Raw genomic sequence first — 20390 nt, 5'->3', positions numbered from 1 at the left:
TTACCCGTTATTTTAAAGTAATTTTTACCCCAAAACTAATTACTACCATAATGTGGGTAAAATTTACCCCTAAATAGGGCAATTTTTACTCCTCAAAATTTATTGTGCATTCACATTAACCCATGATTCTGTCCAAACATAGAAATTAGAATGACGTATCGTTATACATATAGGCATATACTTAGGACCTCTCGTTACCGTGCAAGTGGCTAATGTTACGCTCTCCATCAATTGTGTTCGTAATCAAGAAAGACTGAACAAATCGCGAATGCCTATAGTTTAAAAAAGCGAGTCTAGTTACTCGCATTTGGTTTATACGAGTTATCTTCAGCTCGCGTACAAATCTAAGCTATGCACTTGTCATCAGTTTAAAGACAGGGAATTTAGGAAGCCTAATCTTAAGAGATGCCATTCAGCCGTCTAAACTAATATAGCAACTCAAGTCTCAAAACCACCACCACTACATCTCTATGTTACGAGATAATTATAACAATAATGATTGCATGCGCTGAACACGTGAACAGTCTATTTTAAGTAGTGACGAAGAGACGATATAGTGTTGGGAAAAGTACGGACAATAAAGAGAATTTGCTTTTGAGGCTACGAAGAAGAGATGTGATTGAAGTATTGACGAATAGGGTATTTTAGACGAACATTTATGATAATAAACAGATCAAAGCCAGAACGTGTGACAGTGTAATTTAATATCGTAACATCTAACCGCTCGAAGCATCACCCCCCCTAAGACTCTTAAGGCCGACACAGACCGGACGCGATGCGGCAACGCGACGCGAATTTTGAGTTTTCAGAAGCACATAAATCAAATCCTGGAAGCAAAATTTGGAAACTATGGACGCTAGACCAGTCAAAATGTTTTATTGTTATGTAATCTACAAGATTATTATGATAGTTTAAAATTTATTTGATTTTCAAAAATTAAAAACGTTGAAAATTTGCGCCGCGTTGCCAATTCGCGTCCGGTCTGTGTGGGCCTTTATAGAGACGGTTTTACCGCAATCACAAATCAATCGCCAGCCTTTTGCAACTGCGGAAAATTTGAACTCAAAAGAACAACAAAGACAGGATACAGCTTTGTGATCACAAACACAAACACAAACGCATTTCAAAAGTCATGCCGGGCCTATACGATATTCACTTCAGCGTGAGATGATGTTTATATTTATGATCCTGCAAGAAAGACCGTACCAGCGGGTGCATTTTTCACATCTCGCTAGAAATCATCTCTTGGGTTAGTGATGTTCTAAGCCTATGCATATTATGACGTGGAAGAGCCTGACCAATATCCCCGTTCGTTTTAATAGAAAGAGCACTTATTGTTATTTTGACGTATGCTTTAAAATTTGGGTTTGATTAATGAATATATACATATTCACACATTCATTCAATTATGCCCCGCACGCTGTAATGCAATTGTGCAATTATATTTCGCTCTTTTCAGGAGCCTTCGAGAATCTGTTTATTATTCAATAAACCCCATAGAGCTTTGCTTTCTATGACGCTAACATACTTTCCTTTTCCATCCGGCGATTTAAGTGTCTGGATATTACAGCATTACAATTTGTTATTGTTCCACATGCGGTTAGCAGAAATGAAATTTCTATCGTTATCCTCCTTATTGTCATATAAATGAGACTCATAATCGGTACGGATTGATTTCTAGTTTTCACCCCCCCTAATAATATTCAATAGATTTTTTTGGAAGTTTTAAAACACCATCATTGTAAACATGCATTTGGATAAAACCCGTATATTCCTGAGGAATTATTTATTCTCGCACCAGGAATTAATTTAACAAAAGCACTGTGTTAGACTACGCGTATTCATGCATGCGTGGAAAATGTCCCCACTTCAACACACATTGCGTGCATAAAGACTAAAGAGGAATCGCTAGGTGACCGAAACAGAACAGAGCATGCGTAAGCCAAGATAGTGAGCATAAAGATCTGCACGTCATTAAAAATTTGTCACTTTGTGGTTGCAGAAGCAGTGAAGCACACAGTACCCGAATAAACATGAGCAAACCTGATCGTATTAGCCAATGGCTTCCTTCAGATAGAAAGGTGATCGACAAATGGCTTGCTGGGTTACTCAAAGAACTAGAAACGAAGCACAAGGATCAGATTGACCTGATTATGAAGGAGCACCCACCAGCCGCAGATGAAGATGCAGCTTCGAAAGGCCATCCGCACATTCACGGCCCACACCACCATCATGAGATGATCAACAAGATGGCTCTTCATCCTCCTGTGGCTGCACTTCGAGATAAGATTATTAGTGACCCAGGTACGTAGGGACAACGCAATTGCATTTTATAGCCGTGCACAAGCAATTCACTTCTGCTGGTTTTATCATTGATAAAGGAATCACACAGGTCCGATGACGACGAAATTGATGTTGCTACATTGATTTATTGTCTGTACCAAATCGTTTATTCTTCTCCCGACCGTAATGACTGAAAATCAAGGAGTCTTTCATGGCTCGGGGGAAATCTTAGAACCACACCCTGCATTGTACATGCCACGTCGGAGGAATTGTTAAACGTACTATTAATCGGTATAATGCGAACGAATATATGCAAATCATGTGTAGATTGGGATATCTCTCTTGCAACGATTGAAAAAGATGAAATGTGCAAACGATTTAACCACCAATCTGCGTTGAATTCTTTGTAAACAAGGGCGATTAGATATTAGCTTATAAATTATACTTCGAGGTGTTTTTTGTTTCTTGCATTTTTACGAAAAGTGGAACACAGCACACAAGCGTCTATAATAGATTGAAAGCTGGTCATATAAGCAATCCGTTGATTACATGCTCCAATTGTTAAAACTGCATATATTTCTCAATTTGAATATTTTTTTTCAATACCTGTTTTGACACATTGCATGGATGACTCGTGTATTATTACAGCGTTTTCAAAACGGATTGTGTTATGAGTTACGAAAAATATCATGAAAAATTAGAAAAATATCAGCACAGGGGGGGTAAATTAAAAGCTTGGCTATACGCCAATGCATGGTTACAGTTACATGAATTGAATACTCACGATACACGCAAGAATAAATTCGCGGTTTGCATATGCCGGATTTCGCGTAGCAACGAATTCCAACGAATTATGACATGTGAATTAGGAGGCAAGTCAAAGCATTTTGGAACCTGTAATCCTACAGGATTCTGCAAGTTTTATGTTGCAAATTATCGCACAGATATCACGGCTGCACCTATTAATTGGTCCAATATTTTGAGATTCAGTGCGCTAATTTGTTCACTGTCGTCAGCATTTGACACCTGTCATGAAGACACTGGTGCGATATAACAAGACAGGCGTCATGTCTGGCCTGATGCCATAGGGTGTTATTTGTTTAGTAGGGCTGGGCGTTTAGAATTAAGAGAACGTAAAATGGCTGGTCAATTACAGGGAAGGAACAATAATCTAGATGTTCTATTTTTCGGCCGTGTAAAGAAATCTTTCAAAATGACGGCCATTTAACCTCGATAATTTTGCTTACTGGAAATATATTGCTCTTCACTATTTTGACAATTATGCAGCCTTAAAAATTGCATACTGTTATTAATTCCACAACATTACCCTTTTGCATGGGACCTAATATAACAGCCCATATCGGAAGTGAGTGATAAACTTTCAGTAAGGACCAACAAGCTAGATGCTCTATTGCTCGGCCGTGTAAAATGAGGGCCATGTATCCCCGAAAATGGCCTTTGGATAATTCTATCCACTGGAAATCAGCACTAATATCAGCACAAATATTTTGACTATTTGCGTAGCTTTAAAAAAGTGTAAACAAATATAACCAGGGGACAAACGCAAACTTCCAGCCGTCTCTTGGTTTCCAGGTCTTGCTTTTTTTAGTCATCGCTCCTCGCGATGCTGGCGATCGAGGCTTTTCGCATTGTGATATTCGTAATGCAATGTTTTTTGGTTCTAAAGCACTCTAAGACGTCAATAATGAGAGCACTCGGTGTTTAATAATATTGTTATTTGACTGATTTCCGCTAATATCAAAAGTGAAAGCGCGATATTTAACAGGCTTCTGATTATTGGCATAAAGAATAAGTATACTAACTAAATATGAAACTATACTTGCCCAAAGTTTTACAGAGTGTAACATTCTTGCAGAAATTCTAGGACATACCTCTGTAATAACCTAACTCCGCAATAAGTATACCATGGTTTAAATTTTTCGTAATCCTCATCAATATTCTCTCACTTTTCGGAAAAAGACGAGCTTCACAGATAGCATCCCGGTTACTCAAGAGACAAGAAAATAATCATATTCCACTGCGCAATTGCATTTTATAGCCGTGCACAAGCAATTCACTTCTGCTGGTTTTATACTTCATATATATTATAGCACCAGATTAATAGCTACCGCCCCTCAAAGGAATCACACAGGTCCGATGCATGACTTTCCTTTCATTTAAACCGAAATTGTTGTTGCTATATTGATTTATTGTTCAATAAAATGCAATAAAAATGCCAGTTACTCAAAAGACAAGAAAATAATCATCTCCCACTGCATAATCTATGACGATTTCCTCTGCATGCGTATAAAGGAAAATATCACATCCCCTGCTTTCGAATATCATGGGATGGTAAAACTTACTGGCAAGCTATACTTGCAATAATAAATTGTTTCATGCCAAATGTATCATGATCCTGTATCAAGATTTTTCTAAAATTGCAAAACTGTGTACGATAAGAAAATTATGATCGCGTGGAAAAGTTAAGTTAGATTTTTTATTTTGATAGAAATAAACATGTTTTTCCATCAAATGTTCTGGCAACAACTAACGCTGCCAAATATTTCGGAAGAAAAGAAAGTCTGGTGTTGGCAAATCATGATTCTTCTTATCAACATGATCATGAGAAAGGCACCCGAGTATAACAAAACTGATTTGGTTGGTTTTCCAATCAACGTGATCTTGAACTGGCCAATGGCAACTACGGCTGGTTTTGCTGCCTTCCTGAACGACAAGCAATGTAAACTTTTAGAGTTTGAGCTTGACTCAACATCTCTATCAAATCATCGAATATCGCCAGCTTGTTAACAAGCAGCTTGTTTGGGTCTTAGCCAGAAGACAGTTCAGCCCAACCTCTAGCCTGGCTTTTCCTGCACCTTCCTGACATAGTCTGGTAAAACTTGTCTTTGCATTTATTTAGTTATAACAAATAATTAACAATTATTATTTAATGAGGTTGAACATGACCTAAACCAAAGCCGAAAACAAATATTCAGAACGTCAAACCGACGTTTCAAATTTCCGCCTTGGGCACTTGCTGTAGTTGTCATTGATGCAAAATGGGATTCTATTAACTGTCCGACGTTTTCATCACCCTCTTCCCAGTCTCAACATCCATACCAGACAATCTGATAGACACAGTACATTGTTATACAAAGTGTCGTTCAACAATCACTGAGAAGACCAGGTTCGGTTTTGCTTCGGTTCAAATTTTTGTGCAAGCAATCCCTCCCCAGCAAAAATTGGTGTGTACGTCCCTATCGATATGACAGTTTCGCACATGGCTATTAGCTAATTAAAATCTGTAAGTAACTTTAAATAAATCAACATAACCTTCTTATCAGGTGAACAAATTATTCATGGACATCCTGAATTACTGGGGTGAATTTTTGTCCAGCTATGATTCTACCTACGTATGTCTTGAATAAAGACAAAGAATCAGTTTGGTTTGGGGAAGATGCGATGGAAACAATGCCAAATTTCGTTAAAGAATTTGAATGTGATCCTACTAAACCACACTATGGCTACACATCGTGGGACGATTTCTTCGTTAGGAAGTATCGGCCTGGAATACGCCCAGTCGAATCACCTGATGATGACAATGTTGTAGCGAATGCCTGTGAGTCTGCACCCTTCAAATTGCTACATGACGTTCGACAACGAGACTGGTTTTGGGTCAAGAGACAGCATTATTCACTAGGTAAGCATATCTAAGCATCGTCGTTGAGCTGCTTTTTTTCTTACCTTCAGAAAGCAAAGCTCGTAAAGAAAAGGAATACGGTAATGAATACCTTTATATCTACTGCTAATGTTCTTTCTCACGATCATTGCGCGAGTGCATATTTTTGGTTCTTTTGTGTGCGATAATACAATTTCATTCACATCGTGCATGGATGCAGCTTTAGGTACTGAATAATACGTTTACTTCCTCCTGCCCCAGCGATGAAAAGAACACCCAATAATATTTGCCTGTAAATCCTTTCGGTTTTGAAGTATATCACCTTTGGTTTCACTCTACAGCTTCTAGCCTTGTAATTCCTAATTCCAAAGTTTTTTGACTGAAAACATTGTACAATTATATACTATTGTGAAGCCTCAGATCATGTCATTTGAATTTACGTTTTGTTGCCAGCCATCGATATTTAAAACAATTTCAATCGCCGGGATCTATATATACTGTAAATTAAAGGCAAACACTATATAAAAATATTGCAATTGCGTTTCTTGTATGTCCCCAACAGTCGATTATGTATTTTTAAGTCCGGCGCCGAAGAAAACTACTTAAAAAAATGCACTCTTTGGTAGCCTTCGGCAGTAAGTCATTGCGTGTGACATACACATATGAGAATCTTACTTTTCGACTCCATGTCTGTAATTGAGAGCTAGGATATCATTTATCTATTAATATTCACATAGATCATTTGCTGAACAATAATGTGATGGCAAGGAAGTTTTATGGTGGAACTCTCTACCAAGCCTTCCTCAGTGCAACCAGCTACCATCGATGGCACAGTCCCGTCTCTGGTCACGTTGTGAAAACAGAGTTGGTCGATGGTTCTTACTACAGCCAAACTTACAACATTCGAGACGATCCTGCATCTCCCAATGAATCTCAGGGTTACATCTGCCAAGTTGCTGCCAGAGGTATCATCTATATCCTGGCTGACAATCCTGATATGTTGATATCGATGAAAACCGCATTAAAGTTTGGGAATGAATGTTGATTGTTCGTTTTTTTTTCAGTGTAGTTTACCTACCGATGCGTACATAAGGCCCAAGAATTATAAAAATGTCCAAGTTTTGCTTACGTGGCAAAAATTAAACTTAATCTCGGGAAAAACAAATTTATTAGGCAGACAAGCGTGATGGTTTTCTTATATATTTTTTGTTTGAACCCGAGCAATTTTCACAAGTCTAATCAATTTTCTGATATTTATGCCTGGGGCCTGTTGTATATCAAACCACTTGGCATGGGGCCCGTTCCTCTACTATGTACTTTGATACGAAACAGTAGCGACATTCATGCATTGATTGATATTATAAATTATTACTAATGTAACCAACGGTTAGGTTCGAGAAAAAAGTGTTTTCATCTTTTTGAAACTAATGACGGTGTTAAGCTAATCATTTAACCAATCATTATCTGAAACGTTATAGATGCATTTTCAATTCAAAAACAAGCTTAACTGTAACATAACGAGGTTTGACTTTTCACGTAAGAATTTGTCGGAATTAGCCAAAAAGTAACATAATCATGTGTACATGTAGCTGGTCTTATTTGAAAAATCACTCATCTTAATGAAACGCAGTTTTCTTTCAATCTTCACACTGACTGAAGAACCAGGGGCGTAACTACAACGATAATTTGGGATGGGGGTTAATATTTTCAGTTCTGCGAAACCGATTTCTACAGGGTGTCTCAAAAAAACGAAAACTATTGAAATCACTCATAAAAATGTAATTGTTAGAGTTTGAATGCCTAAGCACCCTGTCGCACGGGACCGACAAGTCTATAAATGTTTGCCATAAGCATTTTTATGCATGATGCAGTAAAATTTGTGTGTACGCAAAATATTTATTAACAATATTTACAATTTGTCGACCTTTGTTGAAAAGCGTTTCGAACTTCCGTTGTACTTTGGGCCGTCCCTTACAAAAATTTCACATAACGATTTCACATATGAAATATTTCATATATGAAACCTTATGTGGAATTGAAACACTTCATATATGAAAATTTCACATGTGAAATTGTTTTGCAATTTGTCGACCTTTGTTGAAAAGTGTTTCGAACTTCCGTTGTACTTTGCGCCGTACGTGTGCGCGTATAATTTATCACAATAAACACTCTTTGTTCCGCGGTCAGCTGCACCATTTTCTTTCGAAGCAATAACAATTAAGGCTATTTTAATCATACTCACAACTTCATATTTTTCGTATTTATGAAATTATAAATTGCATTAAATATACCCAAGGGCTAAAATTCGTGAACACGGCATTCGAATTTGAATGATTTCAATAGTTTTCGTTTTTTCGAGACATCCAGTGTTGTAAGTTTAATTGCACTTATATAAAAGAAATCCGTCGAAAAGAACTGAATATATGAATTATAACCCCCCTACCCCCAAATATCGTTCTAGTTACGCCACCGAGAAGAACCCAGTATTTAGTCTGTTTAAAAAGCCCTCATCATAGCATACTGACAAAATCCATATAATGGAACAAAATATTTCACTACATAATTTTGAAAATTTTATATTCTACGAACACAAAATGAACAATCGTTAATCGTTAATCATAAATAAGTATAATTTGCTACGTACTCAAGAGTAAAAGCATAATCGTGGAAAATTCTTGTTTTAACCTCCCGCTAGTTCAAACCGTGCGATTCTGTGGATAATATTATTTAAACGTCCTCTGCTAGATTTAATGCAAATTTCAAGGCATAACATGAATATAATTAATGTAGGCTAATACCGTAACAATTGATTTAACTTAATGAGCATGCAGTCTTCAGCATCTTAACAGCCTCTTTCCTCAACATTTTCTTGGTCCAAAAGAATATTACCGAGTCGACACTGGAAATGCACAATGCTAGCGTCACACCCCAAACTGAAATTTCTAACTTCTCAAACTTGTCCAAGCCTTGAAAAACTAGACTAGCAATCGGTGTTGGAAGAATACCTAGGACGAAAAAGCAAACCACGACAATAAAACAAGACCTTGCTTGCTTCATTTCTCGGAGAAATAGTTTTTTCCTTGTCAAGTTTTCCCTGGAAAGAGTATCGCGTATTCCGTTTCCTGAACGCCCCAACTTTCGAACAACCAGGTAGATTCTCGTGTAGGCGAAGCTGATGAAGGCGAAAGCAATCATTCCTTTTATTGATGAATACTGCAAGAGAAGCCCGTCTACTGCCAGGCACAGGATATGAAGAGGAAACTCCATGCAACATCCGAAAAAAACAAACATCAGAAGCCTTTTTTTTGTTACTAAGGTATTGTAAGCATAAGGATGTAAAATGGCAATGTATCTTTCGAGAGTCATTGCAATCAACGTATTTGTAGACAACGAAATTAGAAAAATTGTCAATCTGAGTGCCAAGGTTGCGAGAAAGCAGTTGGGATTTTTTGCCATTCCGCTCACCAGAAAGAAGACGAAAAGAGGTATTCCAAACATGCCAACTAGCAAGTCAATGGCAGACTGAATATAAACGACAAAGTAACAAATCTTACTGTTCATTTGGGAGGACCTCAAAATCGTTATTATAGCAACGGCGTTGAGCATTACCGTTGGTATTATTAACACGAGATTAAAAACAACGGCGGAGGTATGGCTAGCAAGTAAATCGTCTGACGGAAGGTTTCTTGTGATAAAATAGGTGGTTCCAAAAATGTCGCACGTGACTTCATAAGTATCTTGCTTCAGTGACAGATTCATTGCTTTGCTGGACTAAAATTTGACTGCCTTGCTCTCTCTTGAGACCGATACACAAAATAGGGCTTGTGTTAAAGCGAGTTATGCTACTGGCAAAAACCTGATCAATATATAGCTATATATACATTACTTTTCTAGTGCATTAAACTTTCAGCAGAGCATGTTGCAAAATATTAAGCACACATTAACTTTAATGAATGCACTATGCGAATTCAATATCACAATAAATGAAAAAGATTACGGGGTTTAATTTGCCCAAATGCAATGTAAATGTGTGATTGCATTGCAGCTTCTTAATCAAAGTCAACATCAATTGTTTTTTGTTTTTCGAGCATTAGCGTTTGATGAAAGCAATAAGGCAAGATGACATATGATCAAAGAATGATTCGACTTTGTAATATTAGACTGATTTTTAATATATATTGCACTGACTGCATGGCTTTTGTAAAGATCACTTGGAAGCTAATATTATATAAGAATAATTAGGTTGCTCGTAAAAGCAGACTATATTTTATTATAAACCGAGGCTATAATTATATCGAGTTCATGAAATGAGTACACGAAAATATTTCCGACATAGTCATAGGCTAAAAACTAGTTCTTTCCTGTAATTCTTGGCTTTTTTTTCATTTATTTTATCAGCATTTTGTCTTACATAGGATTTTTTAGAAATAAGGCGGTAAAGCCCGTTTTCCAGTAGGCGAATTTATTCTCGCGATGCGAAAGGATATCTGAAATCCGGTGTGATGTGATTGCTTTGCCAAAGAGTTTGCCGCGCGAAGAAGTAGAATCAAATTTTTATCAGTTTGCGCGAATAAATTCGCCTAATGTTATATAATTTATTCGTCGCTATGCCAGCAGTTGATCTAGAACCAATAAATCAAGATTGACAGAAAACAATATAAGAATGAGCCAACCAAAGATCACATATATATTCAAATATTCTTCCTTTGTCTGACGGATCTATTTCAATAACAATGGACCACTTGCGTAATAGACTATCTTATGATCGAGGTATTAAGAACAAAATAAATCACACACCTAAAGAGGATCAAATGAGGTATAACAACTGCCTAAAATAGGCAAACCACTTCTAGACGTGTTTGAGCGCCGTGAGGGCCTTCGTCAGGAGAGTTAATGTGAAAATAAAAAAGGGATAATACACGTTTTGTATGGGGGAAAAACACCTGATAAAAATGGCCGGGCCAATAGAAAAAAAAAATCAAAACAAAGTGGAATACATTACGTTGCCAAAGAGACGCCTGATTATGGGCTAAGAATAACCCGCAATGAGGGACGCCTGATCAGCAACAAAAAATATATTACAACCTTCTTTGACCTAAACAGAGCCATTGAACAATTTTGCTTTAGAGAGCTGTTAACCAATGCGTCCCAGATATTTTTATGGTGCTGAAAAGAGACTAGGGGGTTATCGGTGAAAATGGTACATGGATCATTCTGCAAGGTATGAAAATTCCTAAGTATGACATCCTTAACAGCAAAATTGAAAGGATGATGTGTTAGAACTAAGAGCGTAGAATTCATGTTAGGGGTCGTAGGGACAGTTGTCTCTAAGAGTGTCTAAGCGGGAAATGTCGGCATCCTTACATAGGGCAGTGTCAATAAGTCAGGGGGAGAGCCCCGCCCGAGAAAGAATGTTCTCATCTCCAAAAATTTGGACTGGAAGTCATCATCTTTACTGCAAAGGTTGCGGAAACGAAGAAATTGTGAGAAGGGATATACCTCTTTAGTGTAGCTAGGGTGGAAAGAAGAACATAAGAGGTAGTTGTATGAGTCAGTGGGCTTGTAGAACACTGAGGTAGTAAGCTTATTGCCATTCATGGAAACCAGGATATCTAAGAATGATACACTGGTCTCACTGATCTCCCATGTGAATTGAAGAGCTGGATGAAATTCATCAACAAATTTGATAAATCTCTCCAACTCAGCACGAGAACATGATGCTGTACCCAGACAATCATCAATGTACCTTCTCAGGTAATCAGAGGGCCAGTGTACTCTTCATAGATTTGTTTTTCTACAAAACAAACAAACAAGTTGGCATAATTGCGACCCCTTTTATTTCCAATTTTAGCCCACAATGTTGCCATGCGAAGTAGGCGTTTTTTATATATTTTGCATGACGGGCGAAAGTGTGTAATAAATTTATTAATACACTCGTCCGGCCATAATAAAAGTGAATGCTACAATTACTAGTTTCGCATGGCTATAGCTTCCGAATTTACAATATTTCGCAGCCAAACTTGAAGACTCTTCATCCTAAAAATTTTTTAACGCAGTATTTTTTAATCAATATTTAAGCAGTTCAGTTCGCAATGTGGCAATTACATGTAGGAGATGAAGGGGGTGGGGTGGGATTGGCGAAAAATTCTATGTCAGGTCGGTGGACGGTAGATGATCTACGTTTGGTTGTTTTGTTGGTTACGCGCATGCGCGTGTAAAAATTGGTGATACAAATGTTCTTATTGATTAAGACAGAAAGTTTGTATTTCAATGCGAAAACTCTTTAGTAAAACCGTTTTTCTATTGCTCCTTCGCTTTGACTTTAAAAAGTGTTATTTGAATTTAGATAGGACAAATATAACTGCACACTATAAAACTTTCAGGGTGGACTGCAATCACAGATCTCTTCGCGTCTGAAGATTTTGTCCTATTTTAGATCTTGCTCGTGTTTAATGCTTTAAACTTCGCCCCCGGGATTCGTGGCAAGCATACGCCGTTTGTTTAGTTTCTTGTCTAAGAAGATTCGTTCTTCAAATGTCATTCCAATTTCCGCTTTATCGTCCCACGATATTTTTCGACAAATAAGCCTAAGTTTTGTACTTTTTCATCAAAATTTTTATGAAATAATGTGCAGTTCGAGTATCTGTTGAGGGATTCTGGTTGTTTTCATATGAAATTGTGCGAGTGAATTTTGTTTGTTTATATTATTACAGCAGTTTCTATCCTTCCCAATAACGTACTATTATAATAGCTTATACTTCCCGATCACTGTCGTCACTGAACTCACAGAGCAAAGTGGACTAAGTTTCATCATTTCAAATAGTATTTATTGGGGCTACTTTCGCTTCAGGGGCCAGTTGTTCGAAAGGCGTTTAGCTCAAACGGTGGATAAGTTCGAAATGGAAAGCAAAATTATCTATTTATTGAACAACTGAGCTGAAATATTTCCATGTAAATAGTTCAATTTTCAGTGGAAGTACATACTTATGACACAAGATGCAGGCTCAATCATTCACAACATCTATGAGAGTGTTTTTGAAATTTGGCTTATCCACCGTTTAAGCTAAACGCCTTTCGAACAACCGGCCCCAGGTAATAATACAGCAAAAATTGAACGATATACTTATAGATAATTTTTATATCGAATCATGGAAACTTTATCTAAAATATTGTCGGTTTGATCAAATATAACATAGACTAATTTGAATTTTGAGTTATTTCATAATATAAGTTTTTGTCGGCAAGCTACAGTAGCTAAACTGAATTAAAAACTTCCTTCCATCTCTTAACACGGATTACCCTGTTCTCTTTTTTGTGTGTGTAGTAATGGTCTATTACATTTGCTCTAATAATTGTGTACGTATACTTTGTACGTATATGGTTTGTTCGCACGTATTTGATGTGTTTACCCAAGGCAAAACCGCAGCTGTGAATTTCCTAAACAGAGAAACAGGCCACAATTCTCTCTTGTTTTACCTTTGCAAAACCCAATAAGTTAAGCCCTAAAATCTAATTTGACTTATTAATGAAAACATAATTAAATTTTAGTTTAAAACAGACAAAAACAATTCTGGACGTTTCGAGCTAAGGGCCACGCGCAAATATACTCTCGAGCTCGTTGGACCGCCATACATAGGTGCAATATAGTATTGTCATTCTTTATATAGGATTTATTGAAATTAATGGCTTTACTGTTGGATAAAGTAATTGTAAAAATATATAGTCCATACTACTATAAAACTTGGTTTACTTTCATATTTAACAAGCAGTGCTTAAATATGAAACAAATTTAATTGTATAGTGAATAAAATCATATGAAGGAAACCACGTTTATTTTATTTTATATGAAAACTTTATAATGGCTTCCATGCCACTAGTGACATTAAAGCACGTCAAAAAACCAGGGCACACTGAGTAAAGTGGTGTATCCTATTTATATACGAAACTGCGCTACAGTCTAAGAAACACTTTAGCAATAACATCGGCAAGAAAAAATAATTTAAATAAGGAGCCAGATCTTAATTGTGATGACTTTTAAACGCCTACTTAAGCACAAGTACCTTCACATCGTGCACTTCCTTGTCACAAGCTTTTCATGCAACTTTGTCTTTTTTTCTCTACCTTGCGTTCGGTTTTAAGTTACTTTTGCCTTGTCTGACGGAAAACTCCACCATATTACGTTAAGATAACGTATCTTACATGTTTCAAGAATATAACTTTTGCTAACGTACGTCAGTTGTTATTATCATATTATAGAGGCACTGTTTGCAGCTGTTTGTCTAGTATGGTTGGACGATAATTAAAAACAACATTTTCACTGTATATAATACAAATTTTACTCTCAACATTATTGCTTGGATTGCCGGCCACGCAATAACATCAGTACCAACTCAACGTTTTAACCTCATCTAGTCAATAGTTTATAAACGAATTATTTTTATATATAATTATGTTATACTTCAGTATTAGAAAGAATATGTCTCATATTTGATGCATCTTAATATTCAAATCCAACAGCCACTTCACTAAAACCTTTTGTCAGGCTAGCACGAGTATCACACCTGCCGGTGCACGCTACGTGATAATATATTTGTGACGGTCGCGTTTATTGGGAAGAGAGCTAAAATATGGGTGACCGCCATATAACAAATGCAGTATTCTTACTCGTTCTGAATGTGGTTTTCTTTGTCGCTGGAATTTGCCTTAACTTTCTGGTGATACTTAACATCTGGAGACTGTCGAAACTTCGCAGGAAATCGTGTCATTTTATGATAATGGTTTTGTCCTGCTTCAACTTGCTTCTGGTTCTAATAAATCATCCGCTGTTTGCATACGTCGCGTTTCTTTGGGCAAATGGATTTGAAGCGTTTAATCTCAGTTGGATACGTCTTACGACAAAACTAACAAGTTTTCTTTTTGGACTTTCAATTCTAGCTCTTTTTGTCCTATGTTTTGAACGATATTTAGCGACACATTATCCAATATTTCATCGCAACTCCGTCACGAAGAAAAAACTTTTATCTGCGCTTGGGTTACTTATATTTATCCTAATTATTCTGCTCTTGGTGCATCTTATCCAATCCATACCTTTAGTTGTTGGCGTTGTAATTTTCCTTGCTATCTTTATCCCTCCATTGTTGTACATCAACTACAAACTTTTCAGAATCGCGAACAAAAATCGTGTATCGCCACGGACGAAAAAGACCTTGTCGCTAAAAAATATAGCCAGTTGTTTGCTAGTGTCCGCTTGTTTTGCTGTGCTTCTAATTCCATCTTTTGTCACCATTGGCCTGCACATCGATTCGAGGGGACATCATCACGATTTTATCTACATCTGGGCTAAAACCATTGGCTCGATGAATGGGACATTCAACTGCCTTATCTTTTATTGGAAAAGCAGCATTTTACGCGCTGAGGGGATTAAATTGATTCAAAGAATGAGAACATGTGGACGTCGTTGAGATCAAAATTAATTCGTCAAATTATTTAACCCTCTCAAACATTTCTCAAAAATATCCCAAAAATTTCTAATATCGATGAAACTAAATTCAGGAAGAGAAGTCAAGGATTAAACATACAATGTATTGAAATTTTAAACCAAATTAAAACGTACTATATGTAATTTGCATAGTTATATGTATGTGAAGTAAATTTTGGGCCATAACGAACCGCCTGCTGAGTATATACAAAGAGACATAGAAAGTACATAGCAGCTGTATGTAGTTATTGTATTTGTTCCGTAATAAAGAAATGGTTTTAATCGGAGGACTAGTTAAAATGTTTAATTTTTAACCTAATTTTTAGTACTTTCAAGCAAGGGACCGCGAGAGATGCTTAAGTGGGGATAGGGGGAAATATTTATACACTGGCGTTTTCAAAATTTATTGCTTTTACGGGGGCTACATTATGCATGTAAACAACGGAAACCGAACTAACCCAAAACCAAACGACTCAAACCAGAAGCAACTCAAAGCCAGAAATGACCGAAACCAGAAATAACAAAAACCAGAAGTATGCATGCATTAGGGACTATTAAATTTCCCCAGGATTAGTGTGTGCCTGCATGTTTGTATTGCCTATAAAATGAATTGAAAGCCAATTGAAAATTGGAACACTGAACTTATTGGCGGGACACGAGGATGAAGAACTGTTGCGTTAATGGTCGAAGTCTCTTTTAAAAAATACTGCTCAATCGTTGCAATTACAAAAAAACCCGCAGGGTTTCTATATTCCAATAATGCCTTACTATGCTAATGTGCCCCGTTTAAATCTCTGAATAATTCACTAATAATTATACCCATTGGTTTCGATCAATTTTGGTTTCGGTCATTTCCGGTTTCGGTCATTTCCGGTTTCTTCTTTTTTACAGGGATCCGTCTTTACGATTAATTTCTTTACTGTCTTTAAATACATATACTTACTAGGAGAACTTGTGTGGATGCATCAACTAGAAGTTTCTGTGCAGTAAGAAATATAGAAAATTAATAGAAGACAAAAATTTACGTGCATACAAAATGACATCGGCCAAATTATCAAATAAAAATGCAATTTTGCTTATAGCTACGAAGACACAATGAGAAACTGAAAACCCTAATTTTCATCACGAAAAATTAAAATATTGAACCTAAAATGCTGTACATAATTGATATTGTCCAGTTCAAATGACCATTTTAAAAATTCAATCGACGCATCTGCAGTGGTAAACCGGCGCTGCTAAACATTGCCATCTTGAAAAAGTTGCTTTTTCGAGAATGAAAGGAAGTGGACGTTGCGAGAGTGGACTGCAAGATTTTTCTGGAAGAGATGCGAATTTTTATGTTAGGGTGTTTAACCCATACGACTCAAAACATCCACGCCGAGCGTTGCAATTGGGCAGCTAGCTCCTTTAAAGCCAACGAACGGGAAAAAAGCGACATTACAACCAACGGATTGTTTATGTCGAGCATGGCTCCTTCACACCGGTCGTCTTCAGCGCTTTCGCCGGATGCGGAAGAGAAACCCAACATTTTCTCTCCTCCGTGAATGTGAAGCTTGCTGACAAGAAGAATTCTTCAGCTATGGTGGTTAGCTAGTACTAGTTACGACGAAAGATCGCCTTTGCTTTGCTTAGAGCTCGCGTGGTGTGTGTTCGTGGCAGTCGAAGTTAGAGGACTGTGTCCATCACATCAACTAATGGCATTACCTTGTCGGAATGGAACTCGAATATTAGCGAGTTTAGTTAAGTTGTTTTCGAGATAGTCTGTATAGTTTCCCCGGTACTAATAAACGTTTTTAAATTTAATCTTATAGACCCTTGCGATCATCATTGCGGAACATGTATTCCAACCCCATCTTACGCCTGTATTCTAAAAGCTCACTCACACTCACACTCACACTTGAGTTGCATTCCAGTGAGGTGGTCTCAAAAAGGGTTGAAGTGTGAGTATGAGTGGAGTTTGAGTGATCTGTGGTACTCAGTGAGGAACCACTCATCCTCAACAAATTTTGTTCAATTTGTATTCACTGAGGTCACTCAAGTATAACTTATATGAGTCGCACTCGCCTTTGTTATCGAACGCAGTGAAGTGTAGCTTACTTTAGGCAGTAAGTTGCACTCGGCATTGATAATGAGTACGACGAAAGACGTCTATTTGAAGAGAATAATAAAGCATACAAGTTGGTTAAAATGTCCCAGACAAGGCAGTATTTTTCAGAACTGGAGAAGTCGCTTATAACCGAATTAGTTGCAAAACAAAAGAATGTCATCGAAAGCAAACGGAACGATTACAAAAGCATTCAACAAAAAACTTACGCACACTGGAATGCGACTCAAGTGTACGCACGCGCACTATGGCGTAAAGACGCTAAAAAATAGTGCTCCGTGACATTTGAAATTTTTACACAATTACTGCTAAATTTTTAGAAACATAATTGCGTTATTACTTAAGTAAGGATATCTTTAAAACAACGTTGGTGTTATTTTTTGTTAACTTGGTGTTTTCGCGCATTTTGTGACTTTATCAAGATTTGGACATCGAACATTGGTCATTGGAGTGGTTACGCGTTCATTGCTTTTAGCGTGAATAATTTCCAGTGCTACTTCAACTGTGAATTCTGTGAGTTCGAATTGGTTATATTATATATATTTTTGGAACTTTTACGCAAATATTTTGCTATTTCTCGAGTTTGGACCGTTAAATTATATTTGCGAACGTTATTCCGTTAACCGCGTGCTACGTGATTTGGTAAATTGGTTGGTGACGAAGCACGCTAATTAGAAACTATGCCGCAAGAAAGCAAAGACGGAGAGCGCGCATTTCAATGTAATTTGTGCCCGAGACAATTTGGTTCGGAACGAGGACGGTCGCTACATTTAAATTCATTCAGGAAAAAACACGCAACTGGTGGAGCGAGTCAACAAGATGGACAAACATCAAGTATGCCTGGTTCTATTGTTGTCGATCCGGTTACTCCCTCAAGTTCTCAAAATAGCGGATCACCATGTGTTTGGGGCAGCCTCACTAAAGACGATCTAAAGCAAGTTGTTAACGCAGCCTATGAAGAGGTGGTTTTTTGGCGCAAAAATCTGTTTATGTTGCCGAGTGGAGCTGCTGGAAAGTCATACGTCAGGGAACTGGAGAGACTTGTTAACGCTTGGAACAGTAACTCGGAGATCTTGCATGATATTTCTTTAAAACTTACTATGATCATGCCTGCTCTTCTCTTACAAAAACCGAGTTTCAAATCGAGATCGAAAGACCATGTGACTTGTCTGTCTCGGCGCATGGCTTTGTGGCAACAAGGTAACTTTGATGGGTTACTTCGGGAATGCAGAACCATCCAGTCGACACTACTGGCTACTAGAAAGGTTTCGAATGAACAGCTTTCCAAGACATTCGCTAGTCTCATGTTTCGTGGCAAAGTGAACGCAGCTCTACGTTTGTTGGATGAACAATCATGTGGTGGAGTTCTTCCTCTTAATGACGCTGTGTACAAGGACCTCTTGCAGAAACATCCACCTGCACAACCTGAGGATCATTCCGTCATGATTGATGGTGAAATTCCATATGTCGATCCATCGTTATTCGCCAACATCGACGAGGCAGCCATAGCAAAAGCAGCATTGAGGACTCAAGGTGCTGCTGGTCCTTCAGGTCTTGACGCACTTGGATGGCGGCATATTTTGGTGTCTCGCAACTATGGAGATGCTGGCAAAGATCTACGATCCGCAATAGCGTTAATGGCGAGAACACTTGCAACCCAGAAGGTCGTTATTGGAGCAGATCAGACCACCAGCTTAGAGACCTTCTTAGCGTGTCGCTTAATACCTCTGGACAAGAACCCTGGTGTCAGACCGATTGGGATTGGAGAGGTTCTACGACGGATAATTGGAAAATCAATTGTCTTTGCCATTAAACCACAAATCATGGATAGCGCAGGAGACTTGCAGCTATGTGCAGGACAACAATCAGGCTGCGAGGCTGCTGTTCACGCCATGTCGAAGATTTTTGAAGAAGAAGAAACAGACGCTGTCTTACTGGTAGACGCCACCAATGCGTTCAATTCCATCAACCGCAACATCATGTTACATAACATTCAGTACATTTGTCCTGCAATGGCTGTTTATACGTTCAATTGTTATGTAACAGCTTCAAGATTGTTCGTGCAAGGTGGTAAAGAAATTGCATCAGCTGAAGGTACCACGCAAGGTGATCCGTTAGCCATGCCGTTATACGCCGTCGCCATTACTCCACTCCTGCTCATGATTAAATCTGGTGAAGCTAGTGATGTAAGGCATGTTGCGTACGCGGATGACCTTAGTAGGGCAGGTAAGCTAATGCAACTGCGTGCCTGGTGGGAGAAGATTGCCGTGCATGGTCCGAGTCTTGGTTACTACCCGCGAGCTGATAAATCCTGGTTGATTGTGAAGCCACACCTGGAGCAGACTGCCATTGAGATCTTCGCTGGAACTAATGTACGAATTTCAAGTGAAGGGCATAAGTACCTTGGAGGATATCTTGGATCGGATGACGGAAAAGATAAGTATATTAGTTCTTTAGTTAGTAATGGTGCCAGCAACTTCACGTTTTGAGTGAAATTGCCAAATTCCAACCCCAAGCAGCATACACGGCGTTTGTCTCGGGTTTTCGGCACAGATTTACTTACCACTTCGTGCCGTTCCAGGTATCAAGACCGCGATGCAGCTTGTTGACGACACCATCAACCTGAAGCTCCTTCCTGCACTCCTCGATAACCGTAGCTTGTCCATCCATGAACGACAATTGGTTTCGCTTCCAGCTCGTATGGGAGGTCTTGGTATTCCGATCTTTAACGACATCTGTGATGAAGAACATTTGAACTCCACAACCATCTGTCATCTTCTCTCAAGTAGAATCATCCACCAGAATGGTACACCGTCAGCAGAACATGGAGATTCCATCCACGATCT

General features: G+C 38.0%; 1 pseudogene; it reads left to right on the top strand.

The window, feature by feature from the left end:
• Positions 1–2000: 2000 nt before the first annotated feature.
• On the top strand, positions 2001–7025 carry LOC114540900 (annotated as a pseudogene).
• The last annotated feature ends 13365 nt before the right edge of the window (positions 7026–20390 follow it).

Source organism: Dendronephthya gigantea, unplaced genomic scaffold (assembly GCF_004324835.1).
Source record: "Dendronephthya gigantea isolate DGI-Jeju-01 unplaced genomic scaffold, DenGig_1.0 000003F, whole genome shotgun sequence".
Classification (NCBI taxonomy): Eukaryota; Metazoa; Cnidaria; class Anthozoa; order Malacalcyonacea; family Nephtheidae; genus Dendronephthya; species Dendronephthya gigantea.
The sequence above is the reverse complement of the archived record's forward strand: the minus strand, read 5'-3'. Positions and strand labels throughout refer to the sequence as shown.